The sequence below is a fragment of the Adiantum capillus-veneris genome, chromosome 18 (genome assembly GCF_014529385.1).
Source record: "Adiantum capillus-veneris isolate H3 chromosome 18, ASM1452938v2, whole genome shotgun sequence".
In the NCBI taxonomy this organism is placed as follows: domain Eukaryota; kingdom Viridiplantae; phylum Streptophyta; class Polypodiopsida; order Polypodiales; family Pteridaceae; genus Adiantum; species Adiantum capillus-veneris.
In genome coordinates, this window is record NC_140948.1 from 62,016,446 (window position 1) to 62,029,517 (window position 13,072).

Sequence of the window (13,072 nt, forward strand, 5' to 3'; positions counted from 1 at the left end):
GGCCATAGTAGGTTTCTTCTTGCTCAACAATGATATAAATGAACTACCAAGCATGAAAGAAAAAACACTTTTGGACACTCGTGTGTCAAAAAAACCAACCCAATCTGAGTCCAAAAAGCATGTAAGTTTGGTGGCAATGATCCCCCCCTTGGGATAAAACAAGCCAAGATGTAAAGTGCCACTCAAGTAGCGGAAAATCCTCTTGAGATCCTACCAATTCTTAGACCCTAGACTATGCATAAATCTGCTAACCTGTGAGACTGCAAATTGAATATCTAGCCTCATGTTTCATACATAAATGAGGCATCAAATAGTTTGGTAACCAGTGACATCTGCATGATCACCAGCCTCATGAGGACTCAATTTCAAACTTGTTTCCATGGGAGTGGCAATAGGTTTGCAATCCTCAAGTCCAAACTTACATAGAAATGTCTTGATGTAACTTTTCTGACACAAGGCAGTACCACCATCACACTACTTAAAATGTATACCCAAGTAATGATGCAACAGCCCCAAATCTTTCATCTTGAAAGTAGCGTTCAAATCATCCTTAAATTCAACAATATGTCTCTTGTTCGGTCCAATGATCAACAAATCATCTACATAAATAACCACAATGAGAAGTAAATCATCCTCATGCTTTACATACAATGTACTTTCTGTTGGACTCTTATGAAACCCTTGTTTGACCAAATGAGTGTCGATCTTCTCATACAAAGCACAAGGAGATTGCTCCGACCCATACAAAGCTTTGTTACATTTGCACACCTTATCCTCTTGCCCTCTCTAGACAAAACTGCGAGGCTGTGTTACATAAACTTCCTCAAATATGTCACCATTCAAGAAAGCAGTAACAATGTCTGACTGATGTACATCCCAACCAAAATGAGCTGCCAATGCACATAAAAATTTCATAGTAGTCATTCGACAAGTGGAAGCTAAAGTCTCTTCATAATCTATGCCTTTTTGATGTGCATGACCCTTTGCAACAAGTCGAGCCTTATAGCGATCAGTCTCAGCATCCGGCTTGCATTTCAACTTGTAAACCCACTTTGTACCAATGGGATTTTTGCGAGGAGGAAAAATCACATAAAGTCCATGTGTCATTTTCTATAAGTGCATCATATTTTGATTGCATGGCAGCCATCCAATTTTTTGAATTCTGTGCTTTATCAAAAGACAAAGGTTCCTCAACATCATGTAAGCTAGACACAACCAAAGAATAACAATTTGATGCATAAGATGCATGGCAAGAGCCTGAACGAGTGTGACTAAACAAAGGTGCATCCAATTTACTGTCATGCACTGTATGCACCAAACATTTTGGCATGACTCTAGCCTACTCATTTTCAGTTCTTTCCTCATCAAGTACATCATGTACATTTGCATCAATAATATGCTGATCTGCAACATTTTCAGAAACCCCCATAGGCTATATATTTGCCTCATTGGAAGTTACATTCGTACTTAGACCACTAAAAAGAGGCAACAAAGTGTCATAAATGTCGTGTGAGCTTACATTATTATCTCTAGTACATGACATCAAGGGCTGAACAGAATCTTCCACAAATAAAACGTCCAATGAAACCAGAATACCCTTTGTCTGTTAATGATACAAGCTGTAACCTTTTCTTTCAGCACTATAACCAACAAAATTTTTGTGTTGTGTTTGTGGGACCAAAGCATATGCCAAACATCTAAAAACACGAATGTGCTCAATAGAAGGCTTTCTATCATGCCATGCTTCATATGGAGTAATAGACTACAAAGCTTTTATGGAACACCTGTTTAGTACATAAGTGGCACACATAATGGCCTCAAGCCAAAAATCATATGTGGAAAAACTTGACTTTGACCATACATCATGCCATTTTTGTAAGTGGACTATTCTTCCTCTCAATAACACCATTTTGTTGAGGCGTATAAGGCACTGTACATTGGTGTTTTATCCCACAACTAGCCAAAAATGCATTCAATTCATGATACATATACTCCTCCCCTTGATCGAAAGAGAGGGTGCCCATAGTACATTCTGAGACATTTTTAGCCATAGCAAAAAAAAAAAAAAAGCACATTTAAAACTTTAGACTTTGCTTTAAGAGAAAATACCCAGGCATGTTGGGAGTAATCATCAATGGAAGTCATAAAGTAAAGGTAATTGTCCCACTATGAAAATATCTAGTTGTTTACCACGGTCTTTTACCGCGTTTTGTAGAGGGAAGGTCCAAACTAACCTAGAGAGGGACAAGAGAGGACGACAGGGGGATTTTTTTTGTATTTAGAGATATACCACGACTATTTTTGTTGTTATTACCGCATTGATTACCTCAATTATTACCTTACGTTGATATTACCATGTTTATTTTTTAGGGGAAATTTAGTGCCTAAATTTTTAGAATCCGGCTTAACACTAGGTTGGTAATGGGACACTTTTATGTCTTGGGACATTTTTATGTCCTGTTAAGTGACCATTTTCCTTGAATTATGTCAAGCGTTTAAAAATAGATTTTGAGGTGCTATCTGTCTAGAAAGTTGTCTCATGAGCTGAAAAAAACTTGACATTTTTTTGGAATATCAATTCCATCTTTTACCTTGTCCTTGCACAACATTTCACAACCTAAACTATGTGAAAAACCAGGTCCTGTTTTTGGCTTTTTTCAACTTTTTGCAACTATACCACTCTAGAATTCATATTTGTGAGGTCTATAATGCTAGAGAACTATCTTTAGTAGTCCTCGACATGTCCTGATGCTTCTAGGGAGAAATAAATGTTAAAGTTGTAAGTTATGACCAAATTACAAAAATTGTCAAATCCTGCTTTTTAGCCAATTGTAGCTCTTCTATGATTTTTTTGGTGGCTTTCATGATATCCAAATGCAATTTTGATTTTCTATGTTGCATATTGTAACATAAAGCTAATATTCCTTGAGTTTTGGGGCACCTAATACCCTATTTTGCATAGTAGACAACGATGGTTGATTTTCAATTATAGAAGAAAATGAAACATTCTAGTATATCAAGTATAGCTTTTTCAATATTGTTAGTTTCTTGTGACAACTACATGCATTTTGTAGGTAGTAACCATATCTAGTCATAAGGATCAAATTTGGCTAGATATTGAATAGTTTCTATCGGATTTTACAACTCATAATGTTGAACCCAGTTTTTTCATGTTTGCTGTATTTAGCACTTCATCTTTGTCCCCAAGATTCCCCTTGGTAAGAGATGTATTATTCTTTTGACATGCTCCATGGCTCCTTATGAACCTAAAGGAAAATAGGGAACTAAGAAAACATGCATATATTATTTGTATTGAGCGTGGCTATAGAAACTTTGATGATAGGTTTGCAAAATCGTAAAAATTCAACTTTTTTGTACCTATTTCTTTTGGCAAAACGAAAAATAGTGAGTGAGAAGCAATCATATGTTCTGATCACCAACCCATTGAATTTAACTAGGGAATTTATCTCAAGTCCTACAAAAATCCCTAATCTTATTTTTATGCAACAAAACGTAAGAAATGACTGTTTTAGTGAAAATGTACTCGTCCATCAACTTTGGAGGCTTGGTGTGACCAAAAGATGAGAAATTTTACAAGTTTCTTATTTTTTACATGTGTAGTAGGCCTTTAACTATAACCTCATGAAAGGATTTTACAAAATGAGTGGATCTACTATGGTTTTGGAGGTTTTCTTCAAAACCATGAAAGGACACTTTTGTGTCCTGTTAGGTTACCAACCTAGTGTTAAACATCTCCCCCCCTTCCCCCCAATCTTGATGTTTCCCTCCTCTCAATGAAAATTAAAGAGTATTGTACAAAATTTTCAAATTTAACACTAGTCCTGTAAAAAATCAGCCACTTTTGTGGCTTTTTGAGACTTTTGTTAAAAATTCTCAACACTATGTTAGTTATTCAAATAGAAAATGGTTTCGGGTAATTATGACCAACACTCAATATGAGTTGATAAAAAATAGTATAGAGCTAGATGAAGGTCTAAAGGTGTCTTTCCATTGCCATCTTCTAGAACTAATTTGTGCAGATAGAAAAAAAAATTCTATTTTCTTTTGAACGTAAATTAAATCATTGTTAAGTGGGCCAAAAATTCTCTCAATAGGTATGTGATAGATGTACGAAGCTGTTTTAACCCATATACAAAGAATGCGGATATTTTTTACTTCTCCAAGTTAAGTGTTGAAGTGCAGTTTTACGTAAAACTTACTAATTTTAGAAAAGTAATTTTTTTATTTTTGATCTTTTCATGTAAATTGTGTATTTAGAAACCTTTTTCATATCATGAACCCATAATTAAAAAGTTTCATGAAATTTTGATGTCCTATACAAAAGTTATGTTTCATTTACTAGAATCCTGATGTGAGCCATTTTTATGGCTTCAGCCAGTTTTGTGGTTCATTACAATTCTAGTGTTAAAACATAAAAGAGAAAGGAAAGAAAGAGGGAGAGAGGGATAGAAAGAGACGGGGAGGGGAATCATAAGCTTACAGTTGGTTACAGCTAAAATAATCACTGTCACTTGATTAACATAATTCAGCATGTTCACAAAATTAGAGAGAGGAAGAGGGGGGAAAGTGAGATGAATGAATTACATGATTAAAAATATTTATAACTTAAAGTATGAAAATTCTTTATTAATCATCTTCCATGAGATCCCTACATGAAGCATCATCCAATTCTAAGCCCATGGCTCCTAAAGCAATAAAGCGAGAAACGGAATTGTCGTTTGTGGATGCATTGGCTTCATCATCTTCAAATTGGTCATCCTCCATCTCATCATCTTCATCATCATGTGACAATCATCCTCGCTAAGACTTGCCACCGGCGGACTTGATTCATCGACCTCCATCTCCTCTATCTCCATCTCATCCAAAGTTGGAGGTGAAAGAGGGTCGAAGATGGTCTCCACTTCATTAGTAGAAAAAATGGTTCTCCCCCGAAGTGTTACCGGAATTACGAACCAAAGTTTTGGTTGGTGTATTGTTGGGATATAGATAACCTATAAAAGAGAAACTCAAAGTGAGTAACATTGGTATAATTAATGCTAAATAAAATAAAAAAGATATCAATCACTCACTGCTCACGATTGCACGGTAAAACTAAATTTTCATACCTCCCTATGTGATGCACACTAGAATCCACCATGTATAATTAATGCTACAAATAAATAAAATAAAAAGATAGTTGTCACTCACCTGCTCACAATTGTACGGTAAAACGAAATTGTCATACCTCCCTGTGTGATGCACACTAGAATCCACCATGTAGAAGCCATTCTCATATTGTCTAGACACATTTGCAAACCACTTTCACTCCCAAAGATGAAGGTATGAAAGGTTCTAAAATTAACCTCTAGTACCCTTTCAATAGTTTCATGCTACCTGGCTTCATCACCATTTGTGTCAAAGTTACCCATGATGGCACAATCCATGGTGGTTCTACGCTCATCAATGTGGCGCGTACTAAAGTGATGACCCTTTGACCACATAGAGTTAAAGGAAAGTCACTACAAAATAGGAAAATATCTTATATCAAATACAAAGATAAAATCAAGAAAAAAATTACAATATAGTCTAGGTATATGAGTACTCTACCTTTGGTACCAAGCCTTGTGCATACTCCCATTCTTTGTTGGTGGTGATGTCTTCTCCGCATGCTTCTGCTTTGGTCATTCTCTCATGAATCCACTCCGCACTAATGAGATATAGGAAACAATATAGGTGTCTAGGCACTGGGGGTGCCCTCGTTCCTCCATGTGCTTGTTTCCATGATTCTCTCTCTTGCAAAGACCTTGCCTTTGCTACTGTTCACAGTCCAACCACTTGGTCATAATCTTTGCATTGAGAATACAAAAGTTATTGACCACTCGGGATAGATTCATATCCATGTTAGGTAGTTTTCCCTTTCCACTTTGAAAGTGTGAAGTCATCCTTACAACTTCCTCATCTAACCACATGCACCGCATTGAAGGATAAACTTGTGCCAAATACTCTGAGATGTAAACAAATGCCTCTTGCACGATCCACCCTTTGGCCATACATGCCTCTGCTTGAGACCATAGCCGTACAAAATCTTTGAGAGTCTTTAAAAAACTTTTTAAGAAGAACATCCATCGTGCGTGCACTACTCCACATATAGCAATCTCATCCATCACCTCAACCAAGAGGTGGATTTGACTAAGAAGGACCGATCAAGGAAATGCATCCTCAATGGCACCCACAATTTCTGTTGCAAGTGTTTGAGCTCACATCTCTGCAAGAAAACACACAAGGATACACTAAGTGCTAGTTGAGATTATTGTGTACATAAAAAAAGTGTAGCTCAGTGGAGTCCTATGGTATACCTTACTAGCTCTCCAAGTTTGAAAATAACATCCCTGACTTTCTTCTCCCGACATATACATATACTCAACGGTAAAATGAACTACAATGTAAATTAGGGGAAGGTAAAGTGAGAGAAAGTCATACACACAAACTATAGATAGAATAGGGAGAGAGACATTACGTGAAGCATCTTGTGCCAATTATGGGACTTCAACCCATATAATTGAATGCTTCCACCCTTCTTTGCTTTTGTGAAAGTTCCTTTTAGCGACCTCATGTATCATGTTGGTGTGTGAATAAAAGCAATGATACCCTTCACTTTGTCTAATTCTTCTTTGGCTAGCATCCATGGTGCTTTAGGAAGCTCAATATTTCCATTGGCCATGGGAGAACTGCGTGGAGTAGCAACGACGGGGAGACGTTTCAAAAGACTCAAATTCTCCCTCACACCCAAAGAGTCCTTGGTCCCATAGTGTTTGGGCTACATTCTTGAATATGTGCATGGAATCAAAGAGGTATTGTATTTTTAAGTCCTTCCAATATGGAAGCCTTAAAAGTATGGAATACCTTGACATACCTTTTGGTGGAGGACACGGAGCTGGATTGTTGTTGTAGTGCTCTTCCCAAATGGTTTCCCAATCTACCATCAAGAGATTTAGAGGGGGCTTCCCATTTGTTGCAGCCTTGTGCTTGCTGTGCCCCTGGGGTAAGAACTGATGGTTGTTTGGATAGACTACCTTACATAGGGCATTGGGCCTCTCTGTCACCAATGATGGACCTCAAGTAGGACATGCATTGTGACCCAATGTTGACAATCTTGCATACATATCATATTACTAGAGAGAGACAAAACTAAAGGGAGAGAGATAAAGAGAGATAAGAAAAGGGAGATACCAGAAATCTCTCCAAGCCCAAGATAGTCGTGCATAGTCCACATAAGGATTCCCCTCACAATGGCTTCCCTCCCTCCCTTTGCAAGTGAGAAATCTACAACTGGGATGCCTCTCCATAAATCCACCAACTCCTTGATGAGGGGCTTAAGGTAGATGTCAATATTTGACACTTTGTACTTCCCTGGCACAAGCAAGGAAAGAAGTATATTGCCAAGGAGGCAAAACCATAGAGAAAGCGAAGGGTATATAAAAATACATATTTCAAACTTACCCAAGGAGTGCATTGACACTTGCATTGCTCCAACCAAATCTCACTTGCAAGTTGAGGAATTATGCCGATACCTAGAGTGTTGAGCTATATATAGTATCTCTATATATAGCAGCTTGGTCCACTCTATATAAACGCATCTCGTGTGATCAGTAGACACACTTTGGGGTTTGCATATGATGGTGTCTCCTCTCTCTCTTCTCATCTACTTGTGCTCTCTCCCTCCGGTTCAACATGGTATCAGAGCACAAGTAGATGAGAAGAGAGAGAGGAGACACCATCATATGCAAACCCCAAAGTGTGTCTACTGATCACACGAGATGCGTTTATATAGAGGGGACCAGGCTGCTATATATAGAGATACTATATATAGCTCAACACCCCCACTCAAATGAAGGTCCCTAACTGTGGATGAAAAAACCCTTGGGGGCTCAAGGGAAAAATCCACAGCTCTATATATACCCATTGTTATATTAAAATATTTTAAATATACATTTACAATGTTCAAAGGAGCTACATCACTCCTGTTTTACAATGTGCCCTTTCAAGGGTTTTTACTATACAATTGAATTGATGCATATCTTTCAAAACCTTCAATATCTTTGAGTAGCTTGTATATCTTTGCGCCTCTATATACACAGCTTGAAGTGACTTTCATTCTGTAAACAATATCACCTCAAGAAACATATCGAGACATAAGGTTAGAAATAACCACATCACTTTGTCCTTAGAGACGCTTCGCGATGCCGTTCTAGAGACGACATAGAAACAAAAGTAACGACGATGCAATCATATATGCAGACACCATAGAAACAAATATAATATCAATGTAATCACATGTGCACACATATATACTAAGCCGGCATATAAAAACATAATGGGTATCCTTAGATTACTTGTATGCTTGTAAGCAAAAAACAAAGCAATCCATAACATAAGGTTGACGAGACGATAAGGCTGACGAGATGATAGATTTTTAGTGGCTAACGAGAAGATAGATTTCCAGTAGCCAGACGAGACGATAGATGTTCAATTGCCAAACAAGAAAATAGATTTTCAGCTATGCCGATCCGTCAGCATCAATCTTTTACGAGAGGAAAAAACTTCAACATATAAATCATTTTGCCATGTCGAAAGGATTCATGTTGGCTATATAACACACGTCTTTGACGAGACGAGAAGAAATCCTTTTAGCCATACAAGAAGGCTTTGACGAAATAATTTGAACGTGTTTCTATACGGTAAACATGGCATTAGTCGTTCCTTTGCATATCATTAACAATTCATAGCCATGATCTTGAGACATATTTCATCTGCATCAAATCCAAATAGACGAAATATCAATATCAAGAACACTAATTGTGACGATGCCAGTGATGAGCACAACATATTCATATCTCATTTTGACCAAACAACTACCGAACTTGCCGATGAAGTAAGGTTGGAACTTGGAAGAAAATACACTGGCAAAAATAGAACGACATATGCAACCACAAATGTATACACCCAAAATACGTTTTTAAAGATGGTATTGTGGGCAAGAATAGAGAACCTCAAGCTAATTTTATCATGCACACTACAAATCAGTAATCGATGCACACTTTCGAAGCAAGTGTGCAACGGCCTGAGAAGAAATCCTGGGCCCAGACCACGACCTGCCCACAACACACAACCAAGTTTCGCTTGTGCAACACAGAAAATTTCCCTCTCTTGCACGTAGTCTCGGTCTTGACTACCACGAACTCAGTTCCACACTAGGACTACAGACCCGAAACACAACCACGCATGCACGACTATGGTAGCGCAAAAAACAAACAGGCTGAGACAACACCATTCTGGAAAATCTGGCAAATCCCAAGATGCTGCATGCGTCTCAATCGCCACTCGCCAAAAGAAACAAGGGCCATAGAGAATAAGACAAAAAGCTGCCTTTGTAAACAAAACGATGAGATGGAAATCATTTCCTAAAAATAGATAAGTTTGCTACTCGCGCTTCCGCGCAGATCAATGAGTTGCTCGCAGACTCTCAGAGATTTTTGTTCAACCACATAGATTTTATTAAGTAATTACTCTGCTTGTTCACCTACGAGAACGCCGTTCGAGACGGGGCTACTTGACAACAGTTCGAATGCTAAAAAAAAATAGTCAAAGTGGAGATTGCAGATAATAATAGAGTTGTCAACTTGGCTAAATAATGACGAGAAGGCTGATAATAGCCTCGGCGCATGCTTTTGTATGCTAATCTTGGCTAATAATGACGAGCAGGCCAATAATAGGCTCGTCGCATGCGCTATGTATGCTTATGTTATTGGTCTGCATGGAGGTCATTGCAACCTGGTTCTACTCGCTACTTTCTCAATATGGCTTGCTACAGAGTGACTACGATCATGATCCTTGCATTTGGGCTTCCATAACCCTCACACTGAGCTCCTACACAGGCATATGTCTTCAGAAGTCGCACCCAACCAGCTCTCCTAGACTCATCGATTCTTTTTCTTGTTAAAGTGCTTATAGCCGCTTAAGTGCCAACGTTACTGGTCGCATACATATAACACCACAGCCGCTCTCTCTTTCGCAGCAAAGCAATATAGCACTACAATCCTTTCCGTGCATGATGAGAGTACCATCGCCTGCACCCTAGCCTCCTAGAAGCACGCAACCTCTTGCAAATGAAAAGCCTTGCAGCCCCAGGCAGCAGCGAGCACATGCTAGGAGTAATTACTTGCTACTTCTCAATCATCTCTTCTACATGTGTCTACATAAGTCTCTTTTGCCTGTAGCTACACAAGCAAACGCTAAATAGGCAACCTTCAACAACATATATGAAGTTGAGCTTTGTGAATCCCACACAATTTCAACTATAATATTCAGAAAATAATTTGTATAAGCAAAGACTTATCTTGCTGAAATCAAGCATCTCCTCTTCATGGTCGTCGTATACGCCAAAACCTCGAATGTGGTAACTCTTTTATAGTCATGCTCTCCCTAGTGCTTTGATACCATGTTGAACCGGAGGGAGAGAGCATAAGTAGATGAGAAGAGAGAGAGGAGACACCATCATATGCAAACCCCAAAGTGTGTCTACTAATCACACGAGATGTGTTTATATAGAGGGGACCAGGCTGCTATATATAGAGATACTATATATAGCTCAACACAGAGCACTGAGTACTGTGCACCATCGTAAAGACGTGTTCGGGGCACTTGCTATCAATCCATCCTCCGTTGTCGTTGCCTATTGAGTGTAGGAGGGTTGGAAGTCCTCCTCGCACACATCACGTTCATGAGCCAATAACTCATCACAAATGTCAAACTTGTGCTCATCCTCTGCCTCAAAATGAGATTGAGACTCCATAAGAGCTGTCGAAATAGAACTAATGGGAGGATCACCATGTAGTGCACACAAATCGTTCAATAGCTCTTGCCTCTATCGTTCGACCTTGCATGCCGGTGCAGCACCACCGAACACATATCAATAGGGCACCTCCTCAAGCGATGGGTGAGTGGCGCTCTCATCTCTTTGAGCGCTTTTTCGAGGATGCCAAAGCCCTTCGTTCTCCATGTGCTCCAATGCAATGCACTTCAAGAGAGGTATTGCCCTTTTGCATTGGACGCAAGGACAAGGGAGCTTTTCCTTGAGCCACCGATCATGCTCTGGGCCTCCAGGGGGGCCACGATCATCCCAGGCAATGTCCTGCACACATGATTAAAAAATTATTTAGTCATATGTGTCATGAAAAATAAATAATTAATTAGAAAAAGCTCTAAATTTCAAAAAAAAAGAAATGACGTTAAATTAACAAAGAATAAAGTTCAATGAGTGCTACAATTATTTTTAAATAAAAGTGGCTTTACAAAATGCAATTAAAAAACATATAAAAGTACTATAAAAGAAATACTCATAAAAAAACTAAAAATCTTCATCAAAAAACTCAAAAGGTTAAGAAATGAAATAATTCATACTAAGGGTAGAGGGGGTGGTTTGTCCCCCCCGCCCCCCACCCACACACAACCTCGGATACACTTGTATCTGTTTGAAGTGACGCAGTGTGAAAATAAGCGCGGTAATACTTGCAGTAATGGTCGCGGTAATAACCACGGTAATATCCACGGTAAAACCTGGCACCTAAAAAAGGAACAAAGGTAGAGTATGTTAAGTTTTTGCAGCATACCTTGCCCTCCTTCATCTCCACCATTGTTGCATCTTCAAGCTGCTTCCCCCCTCTCCACCTCCCACACCCTCATTCCCTCTCTCCCTAGTCCATCTCTCTCCACCTTCTCCCTCCCACAAACACAACAATAACATACACACACACACACACACACACACACAAACATACATGCACGTTCGAATCAAGGAGGATCTTCAATTTCCTTTCAAAGACTTCATCGAAGGGGGTTTACCGTGCTTGTCCGTGGAAGCTCAACCTAACAGGAAACCGTGATATAGCCTAAGGTAATCACAACCCACACCCCCCCCCCCCTCTTTCACTGTTGTAAATGACTCCACAAACACACGCATAGAAACACGAACACACACACATAAATGCATATATAAAAAAACAAAAGGAGAAAATAGAGATAGAGAGATATGCCTCGTTCATTTGATATAGGTTGCGTTGTGATGTAGATGAAATCTCTTCGTGCATGGTAGATTTGTTAGAGTTGTTTGCAAATGAATGTGCAAAATGGATTTGTTAGGAAATGGATTATGAGAGAGACACACACACACACACACAGAGAGAGAGAGAGAGAGAGAGAGAGAGAGAGAGAGAGAGAGAGAGGGAGAGAGAGAAATAGAGAGAGAGAGAGAGAGAGAGGGAAAGACGAAGAGAAAGACAAAGAGAGATAGAGAGGGAGAGAGAGAGAGAGAGAGAGAGAGAGAGAGAGAGAGAGAGAGAGAGAGCCGGGAGAGAGCCGGGAGAGAGAGAAAGATAAAGAGAGGGGGAGAGAGAGAGAGAGAGGGACAGAGAGGAAGCAGAGAGAGGGAGAGAGAGAAATAGAGATATCCATGGGGAGAAAGAGGGAAAGAGGGAGAGAGAGAAATAGAAATATCCATTGGGAGAAAGAGATAGAGAGAGAGAGAGGAAGAAAAAGAAATAGGGTGATAAAGAGCAATGTTTGTAGGCGAAGCAGCATAGTGCGGGTATGCTCCTGTTTTTTTAGAGTGCTATGAAAAATACCTTCTTTACAAGAAGTTGATGGACCCTTCGAAATTATTTTATACTCTCTTCTCCTTAGATTCTCTATGTTTCTCTCTCTCTCTCTCTCTTCCTATCTCTTTCTCCCCACTGAATAGGCATTAGGTTGGACAGCTTTTAACGGTACCGTACCTCAAAATGGAGTCATACATGCAATGTGCAAAGTTATCCCTTGAACAAGGAGCTGCTGTGAAGAGATGATGCACAAGAAGCAGAATAAATAAGCTCTTCTTCATAGTACTCTACAGAAGCAGCAAGAACTCTCGCACTGTGCACAACACAAAACGATGGCTACATTTACAACCATAACTATCTATCTAGACTCAAAATGATGGCTACATTAAGTGATTGTATATATTATATTTGTGTGTACA